Raw genomic sequence first — 9,869 nt, 5'->3', positions numbered from 1 at the left:
CACACCAAACACATCCAAGCCCGCGGTCCTCTCTAGTGTCGCGCAGCCACCAGGATTCGAGGGCTGCGGACATCCAGAAAGACCAAGAAGGCGGACGACTATCTCCTAAATTACCTATCCTCGGTTTTTTGAATTGAAAAAAGATGAGGGAATGATGGGACAAAGCCATAAATGAGGTTTGTTTGTTTGTTTGTTTTCCAGGAGGCAGGACAAGAAAACAACATTTTTTGACAGCCAAGTTGGGCAGACGCTTGAGCAGAGCTAGTCCCGCCGGCGACACAGCGCACACTGGAACCCAGTACTCAGAGAAGGAAGTTATTTCCGGGCGGGGTTTTAGACTCAGTTACCGCTGAGCCACCGGGCATTCTGGTTCCCGCCAGAAACCCAGTTGCCGCCATCACCGCCACCATCATCACGTGGACTCAGAGGGTGGGTGGGGGTTAAAGACAAAGAGCTTCAAGAGTCCAAGTAACTTATCTGGAGCGAAGAAGAAGGCCGGAGTCACAGTAGACCTTGGCCTGTCTCGCGGGAAACATTTAGGAGTCTGTGGTGAAAAGGAAATCTAGAAGTCGCTTCGCGGGTGCAGGGGCTGGCAGGTAGGAGGACTGTGGCTGTTGAGGGGTCCAAACTACACCTGGCCATACTCTCCCACACTTTTACCCTGCTGGTGTATTTGTAGGCATCAAAACTTTGGGGAAATACTTTTGAGGCTCACCAAATTGTTTCAAAATCAAAATGGGAATGTTCCTCTTTCTCCTGATACCAGCACCTAATCAAGCAGAATGTCAATAAGTCCACTGAATAGAAACACATAGGCGCATGCGCGAGCGCAAACACACACACACACACACACACACACACACACACACACACACACACCCCAGCCCTGGCAAAAGGCGCATACACACACCCTCAGCATGTTCCTACTGCGTTCTGCCCTCCCAGCTGTAATTATCCTCGCGCTTTGCATAAATCACAATGCAGTTCTGAAATCATCATGATGACTTTCTGGCATGATCGGTTTGGTGGCAATGGCAGCGACAAGATCCAGGGTAGGCGGGAGGGGCTGGGGCTTGGAACCCACCAGGTCCAGGAGGGGCCTTGAGCCAGAGTGCTGGCCTGCTTCCACTCCCTTGATGAGAACTGCTGCCGGCCACAGGGAACTGGGATCTAAGGTGTAGAGACCTGGGGGGTTGGAGTAGACCCCCAGGGTCTACAGCCTGTGTAAGGCAGGGACTGTAACTTTTTATCCTCCCACCTGCAGGCTCCAGTACACTGCTTGCATAAATGGTGGGGGAATGCATGAAGGAGGAACGTCCCCTGCAGATTTCCCAAGAAGCTTTTGGAAGCACAGTAAGGCCAAGCTGACTGGAAGCCAGAAGGTGGGGGTTCAGATTCTGTCCCAACTAGCTGTGTAAATCTGGGCAAGTGACTAGACCTCTCTGGGTGCCAGATCCTTATATGTAAGAGGACTGTGCCCTGTTCAACCTTAACTTTCAAAGATTTTTCTTGTGAGTCCACTAAGAAAAATGGTTGATAAGCAACCAGTGCTGCCTATCTCAGATATATACCTTTTGACAGAGGCAAGATCTTCAGTTTATAGCAGTGATTTTCAACTGGTGTGCCACAAGAATTTTCAATATATGCAGTGCCTGACTATTTCAGTCAGGGGCACTGACCTCTTTTCCCTTTGATTGTCAAATTAAAAAATGACATCTGTATGAAGGAATCAAAGTTATACCCATCTTGTCAGATTGGCAAAAATATATATTTTTCGATGTGCCTCAGAATTTTAGTAATTAGTGCCATGGGGTGGAAAAGGCCGAAAATTGCTGGTTTATAGAGTCGGCTTGGGAAGTGAGTGGAACCATACCCAACAGGTTCCTACACCCTTCTAAGTGCAAACATAGCCTCTGACTTCCTCGGTAGCCTCTTATGAGCCTCTTAGCTCTTGAACAAACCAAAGGCAAAAACACAGGGAAGGAATCTTTTATTCCAAGATGTTTACATTTTGGTCCAGGATATAAGAAATAAGAACAGGAGAAGGACCATGGAATTTAGGGGTCTCTATGTCCATCCCCCAATCCACCTCCTTTGTCAATTACTGAGCACCCCTTATGTGCCAGAGATTAATGACATGACCCCTCTCTCAAGGAGGTTACAGGGGGACCAGGCACATAAAAGATGGTAAGAGCTTTGGAGTAGACTAAAATGCAGAACTTTCTGGAAAGATACAAGGGATCCTAAACCAGGGTGGAGTAGGGCCGGCTGTCAGGGAGTGCCATGGGAAGCCAGACTTGAGTGGGGCAAATTTACTGCCTCTGAAAACTGTGTTGTATTGCAGCTTACTCTCCGGTTAAAGCCATTTCACATCCAGTTAAAAAGGGAAGTAGAGTCCTTTTAACTGGATTGTGTGAGAGGCACGGGAGTGCAGGGCACCACGATATCTGGGTCTGACCCCTATAGCTCTCAGTTCACTAGCTCCTCTAACATGTCATCTTTCTCTGTTACTGTCCCCCTGATGCTTCTAAATTAAGACAGCAAAGAAGAAGGAAAAAGCTTTCTCACCGGCAAGCAGAGCTGATGAAGTTGGTGTGGAAGAGAGGCCCCTTTCCCAACCAGCGATGACTCCCTGTCAGAGGCCATTCTAGAACCTCTAGAGCCGCATTCCTTTAAAATGGCCTTCACTTCACTGCTGAGTGGAGTTGAGAAATATTCAGACCAGAAAATGGCTGGGGAAACCTACCAGTTGAGCTTGGCTGAGGGCTGATGTTCCATCTCTGAAAGACACTGGTACAAGTTTTTATTCGTTTGTTTATTTACACGAAGGAGAAAGTTGGTTTTCATTTTCTTCCAAGGCATACTTGACCTGTGGTTGGTTGTTGCTTCCCCGAGTGGATGGAGAGTGAGAAAAAAGGTGGGCCACGGAGCACAGTGTCTAGCACACAGCAGGCGCTCAGTGAGGGCTTCTAAGTGACAACAAGAAACGGCCTCCTCAGGCTTGCTCCTGATTCTGCTGTGAACCTCTTTTCAAGCTGTTTGGCTTCTGTATAACTGTGCTCAGAAAAGAAACAGAACCGTCCAAAAGAGAAACACAGGTGTTTTAGAACCCCAAGAGTGCTGAGTAGCATAGTTTCTCCTTGACACTCTCCAGGACCGTGGTGACTAAGAGCTGTTGTTACTCCCCACCAGTGGGAAGACAACACTGTTCAGAGCAATAGTAGTAAGACCACAGTATGTGGGAGAGGCTCCTTCCCTCACCGCTTAACAAATAACAAATCATGCCCCTGCATTTATTCACGCTGTCCCTCAAGGTCACATCAGCAGCAGAAACTCAGGTCCAAGGGCAGACTGCTGATTGGCACCTTCTACAGGATCTCTGAGCTTTGACATGCTTTTTGCCCCAAGAATAATCAAATAGAAATATCTTCTCTCATCTGTTACTTTATTTCTTACATGAAATATTTTATTTATTGATATCCTGCCCTGTTCCAGGAAGAACGTACCATGGCTCTCCTGTCCGATTGGTTTAATTTGGGACCTGGGCTCCCTCCCTATCAGATGATTCACCTGAGATGTATTTAAAGCAAAAACAATCAGAGATATTACCAGGAGCAAGGAAATAATGTAGTTTCCCTCTCTTCTCCCAGGAAGATAGGTCAACAGAGACAAAGCCGCCTGTTTCTTGTTTCCTAATGGCAAGAGTAAAAAGGAGACATGAGGGATACCCAGCAAGACAGGGAGCTTCTTGAGGCAGAGGTGGGTTTATGTTTGGATCCCCAGCATTGAGCACTCTGGCACGCAGCAGCACTTTATAAATGTGGATGTATGAGTGACCACCCTGATGGTATTGAAGAGGGAGAGCTGGCTTTCTTTTACTGTGCCCCAGAGGGATTAGGAACAGGTCCTCTAGACCGCCAAATCTTAGGAAGCAGTGCAGGTCATTTTGGGCTATAACAAAAGAATGACCAAAGAAACAAGAAAGCTGACAACATCCAGGGAGAGATAGGCCAGCAAGCCTTCTTTAACCTCCCAATTTCCTGTGAATTACACGGTCTGACTTGGCTTCCATTTGACCCAGGATTACAGAGCACACAGTCAAAAGTGACCATAGAGATCAATACTTATCTAATTCCACCGTTTTACAGGTGAGGAAACTGAGACCTGCAGAGACAAAGCTGGTCCTAGGTCACTCATTTAGAGACAGAGGCCAACCACAGGAGCCAGAATCCTCGATGCGGAATCTCATACTCTTTGAAATACTAATCGCACTGCATTGAGCTGCCTCCCCTTTTCCAGAAGGACTTCTAGAAGCTCCAATTAAGGTAATTTCACTCTCTTAGGAGTGAATTAATTAGAATTAAGAAAAGCGTTTTGTGCATCTTGAAGTAATGGTACAGTATTTCTGAAACCTCAAACTCTTTCACATTACAGGTTTTCATTTTTTCAAATTTCCTCGCTGCCAATATTTAAAATTTTTTTCTGTGTGCCAGTGGATAGAAAACCTCTAAGGTCTCTTTCTGTTTTGTAGAGGGGATCATGTGAGTTACAACAGGTACTGCTTAGAGTCACTAATAGTAAATACTGAAAAAAGGTCAATGATTAGATTAATCACTGAATTTGATCAGTGTGGATGGCCAATTTGGGCCTTTCACATTGTAAAAACACCCCTACTCTGTCCAGATTACTGTTTCAACACTAGTAGAAACAGTTGTTATATAAAACAGGGTAGCCCGGTATAATGTGTATACTATACTATAATATAATATAAATGTGGTATAATATACATGTGGCTAACATATTTGAGAATAGTTATGATGCTTTTTCCCATGAATAAGTATATCAGGACCTTACATTTGATCTCTGCCATTGCAGTGAAAACATCATAGATTCTAGTATGCTTTGTTTCTAAATGACCTAGTTCTCACAGTAGTCTGTTGGTTGGCCTCCTATCCTAGTAAGTAATTTCAGAATTCATATCACTTACAAAGATGCAGAGTGGCTATTTAGAGAAGTGTGATTCAAATAAAAAAAAACCCTCCAAAACAAAACAAACCTCCCCACCCCCCCTCGCTTCTCCCTCCCCCAAACCCCACGTGCTTTGTGCAAGACAGAGTCAACCAGTGGGATTCACAGGAGGTCCCCAAGTCAAATGCTGCAGCTGCGTTTCAAAAAAGGGTTGGATAAACTACAGCCGTTAATAACATCTGTATCTATGCAAGCTAAGATGATGATAGGGGTAATCAGATCTCATGCTTCAGGGCATAAGATGATTGCCTGGTGGGAGGAGGAGGATTTGGCCTTTCAGGTATAGCAGTTCACTACTCAGGAGGTAGGCTGCAGACACTTCTCCCAGTCTCTAAGATGTCAGGTGTAATCGACATGAATTTGGAATAGATGAAACAGTGATTTGAAATCTAATGTTTCTATCAGATTAGGACATTGAATAATGAGATAGTTGAAATACCCACATGCACCACACCCAACATATGTGTATTGCTCTATAGATAAGATACAAATATTTAGATGCTTTCTTTTTGAAGGCTGAGATTCTTTGGTATGTTTTGGCCATTTTTAGTGCAAAGCAAATGCTTAATAAATGCTAAACAACAATAAAAACACTGGAGGTAATTCAACTTTAGCCCATGCATTTGTGATTAGCTAAAATAATGTATAATTACCCAAGTATTCATAATTGCATATAGTTGGAGTCCCTAATATGCAATCCCTAAGTATATTTATTTACAGTTGCATTAGCTGAATAATGATTGGAGTTGCATGTTTGGAGTGTAGAAGGAATGCATTCATTTTAATGTCCTGATTACTAAAGTAATTTTTAAAACTTAATATCTGTCTGCAAGTGAGGAAGGAATTATGCAAAAGAAACTTACTTTCTCTTTGGATTTCTTTAATATTGTCAAACCCTAGGAGGGTACACTTTAGTACAGTTCACAATTTAATTGATTTTGAAAATACCACAGGTGTGAGTAGGACTAAAAAACTGCATTTATTTAGACTGTATGTACTGCATGTGCTGTATGTAATGGATGTACTACAGGGCACACAGCATCTGGGAAATGTAGAATCTTTTCAAGGAGCTGGTTTTTAGCAGAGTGGTTAGAGTTCTTTTGGCATGAAAGACATTCTTGCTACTGGCTTCATTCATCACTATTACTAAACTATTCACTTCTGTTCCACACAGAGGGACTATGCTGAAGGATATTACTGTTAAATGCAGTTTTTAAAACGATGCACATAAACAGTTTATTGGGGTGGGGGGAAATCCTGCAGCTGTTTGGCTGCAGACAGGCATGGGAAATTAGTCAGAAGCCCAAAGCATCATAGTTAATAACCATCATTCTGTTGTCTGGGATGTTTGTTTAAATACTATTGACACTGTGTATGTATTGTCATCTCTTCTGAATTGTAGCTCTTAACCACTGAAACCTTGTTAAAGACCACCTAGGGTTTCCTCTGTGAGATGCTGAAGTGCGTATTCACCTGATAGATAAACAAAAAACAGATTTTTTTTGTTTCAATTTTTCTCTCGTGTGCAACTAGCAGAGGACTTTCAATCTAGACTAAAGAAAGGGATTGCCTGAGTGCAGCAGAAACAGACGCTGTGGAGTCCCAACCTTTGTATTTCAACTCCAGTGATCAAGCCATCAATTGATTAATACAATTCAGTTCTGCTTAAAATTCACAGCTCAGTTTGCTATGAGACTGTATTTTAAAGGACTCACACTTGCCATGAAGTATGAAGAAATCGGTAAGTATTCTTTTCATCAACAGCATGTGAGTTCCACCCCCCACCCCCGCTTTTGGATGTTGCTTATTAAGTGAGGTCATTTGGGAGAAGAGCGGCTCTGGTGGGTGGGAAAAAAAAAATCACAGCCCGACTCCCAAGTTGAGAGCTCCAGATCACGAGCGGTTTGGTACAAAGCGTTTTATATCTTGACTTATGAGGGCACAATAGCCAGCCTTTCAAAGGCACCACCTGTGATGCAGCTCGGTTGACGTCTTTGTTACGGAGGAGCCGGAGGGCAGAGGAGAAGCAGCCCGGGCGCCACGCGGGACTCGCTACTCTGGACCCACCTTCGAGGCCGTGTCACTGGGCGCTGAGGCCTCGCGGGGTTTTTGCTCACAGTTTTTTTTAAAGGGGCTGCGGAGAGGGAGGAAACAACGTCTTCCACCCTAATTGAGCTGAAGCTCTGGATATCCAGCTTGCAAGCTCCCAGCTGTCCCATTTTACAGACGGGTAAATGAAGGTCAGGCCCGCGGAGTGTCGGGCTCCGCAGGGGCCAGGGACTGCGGCCCCCGCGGGGCTGCGGGACGCCCTGCGGGGGGTGCGGGGGGTGCGGGGGATGCCGGGGGGGGGGGGGGGGGGCCGCGGGGGCCGCGGACGCCCTGTGCCCGTCTCCGGACCAATCTCTAGGCCAGTGGCTTTTTGCTTCTTTCCCGAAGGTCGCTTCTGACAAATCTATCTATTTGGGGCAAATTGTCAGTGAGAAACTTCCGCTCGAACTGCCCGGGACAAAACCGGCTGTTTGAAAATGGTAAATCCCGCGGCCCGGCGCGGCGGGACAATGGGCCGCGGGTGCTGCTGCGGCGGGGGCGGCCGCGCGGGCCGCACAAAGGGCGGATTAATTGGGGCCGCGGCTGAGCGGTTCGCGCTGGCTCCACTCAGCCCGCGCCGCGGGGCGCCCCATTGACTGGGCCCGGAGCCCCACTTTTCACAAACTCCAAACAAAAGTCAACTTCTTTTTTATAAGACGGGGGAGGGGGCCGCGGCCAAGATTCTCCCTGTGCTTTGGAGGCTGGGGGGCGGTTGTGGTTAGCTGGAGCAAGAGGGGCGTGGGGGAGCCTGCGGTGGAGAGGGACGCGAGTCTGGCAGTCCCTGCCCCGGCCCCCGCCGCCACCCTCAGTTCGACATTTGCGCCCTCCTGCCGCGCCTACAGGAGCTGAGGTCCCTGCCCGGGCTGGTGGCCGCGTAGACGCTGAAGGGGAGGGTGGTGACGGAGACCGAGGTGAGGGCTGCGGGCACCAGGGGGTAGAGTTGATTTAGGAAGAACGGAAACAGACTCCCCCTTGGTATTCTAGGCTGCCCGAGTTGTGACTGTTCATCAGGCGTTAATTGAACAACTACTATGTTCCCGATAGGAGGCAGACAAAAGCGAGTTTGTCCTCAATTCACACTCTTGTGTGCTCTAAGGCTGTGAACCGAAGTCCTCCATAGCTAGGAGGTACTAGAGGGACCCTCCCTGCAACGGCCTCAGGCCAGAGTATTGGCACCCCTCTGGGCGGGCGGGCGCAGTGAGAGGAAAGCTTCCTTCTGCGGCAGGCTCAGTAGGACGCGTGAAGAAAGCCTTCCAGGCCAGGCTGAAACATGGCTGGAGGCAGGCAGAGCTAGACGCTGGCATCAGGGAGCAACAGCAGCAGATGACCTGCCCGCAGAATCCGACCTGGGCTCCCTTGCAACCACAGCTGAAGATTTAAAACGATCATGTCTGGGCCACTCTATGAACCCTTTCCGATTTCTGTTGAGTCAGAGGCTGTGAAAAACACGGACAAATATTTATCTAAAGATGTCACAACTTTGAATTTCAATAATAACTTTCTACTAATCTCCGATGTTAAAACAGCTGTTACTCCATTGTGTATTTTGAATTCCCAGAAGATAAATTTGGGAATCAATATTTTTCTTCCATCAATACCCAGTGTGCTTTCTTTTAGTTTATTGATGTCTTTGCAAGTTTAAATCAAATAAATGACAGGATCTTTTGCTTATATGAAACTTACTAAAGCCTACCAAAAATATATAGTATTTGACTTTTATTGGCAAGTATGACAATGCTGAGTGTGTCCATGCCAGCAAAAGTTGAGTGAGGCTGTAAAGACTGAAATATTGCATTATTAGGAAGAAAAAAGAAAATCCAAATATGGGTCAGAGTGATGAGACGTTCAAATTAAAGGATCATTTAACAGCAATGTGTAGGTTTAGACAGAATCAATGATGGGCACTTCTATTAGTAGAAAGCATATGACCATAGCTTCTAAGAACGATCAGCATGATTGCTTATCATTTCTATTGTACAGATCAAGGTCTTCAGAGAGAGCGGAACAGTAGGTGATTCTGACAAGGTCCACCCATGAAAGGGTGACATACTGAATCAGGCCTTACCATCACTTCTGGTTAGCTTTCAGGGCCTTGAGTTACTGTCTTTCAGAAAGAATTCTTTTGGACTCACTCAAAGTGAACTTAATTAGAGTAAAGAAGCTCCTGGGGATCTGATTTTAATTAAGTTTGTTGTTGTTGTTGTTGTTGTTCCTCTTCTTCCTCTTTCTTCTTCCTTCTTCCTTCCTTTACACTGCTGGCTGAGCAAACATTGCTGGAAAGGGAGGATGACAATCTTGCTAAGCCCGGACTTAGTTTGCCAGAAAACTACAGAAATAAGACTCCTGATAATGGCAGAACAGAGACAAGTACAGTACCAGATCCATATTACGGTAGTCATGAGCCACAAAGAAGGAACACTAGATTCAGAGATGGATTCTATCTAAATCAGTAAGAGAATGGTGTTTTCTAATGACTTTTCCTTGAAGAAGAAAGGTAAAAGAGTCCTGCTAGTGTGGTTCAGTGGATAGAGTGCCAACCTGTGAACCAAAAGGTACTGGTTGTAGTTGGGGCACATGCCTAGGTTGCAGGCCAGTCCCCAGTTGGAGGCATGCAAGAAGGCAACAGATTGGATGTGTCTCTCCCACATCAATGTTTCTCTACCTCTCTTTCTCCCTCCCCCCTCTAAAATTAATTAATTAATTAATTAATTAATTATAAAAAAGAAAGGCAAAAGAGACAGGCTGAGTCTTGC

Source organism: Phyllostomus hastatus, unplaced genomic scaffold, assembly GCF_019186645.2.
Source record: "Phyllostomus hastatus isolate PE091 unplaced genomic scaffold, TTU_PhHast_1.1 phas_contig_40, whole genome shotgun sequence".
NCBI lineage: Eukaryota > Metazoa > Chordata > Mammalia > Chiroptera > Phyllostomidae > Phyllostomus > Phyllostomus hastatus.
This window is presented reverse-complemented; position numbering follows the sequence as displayed.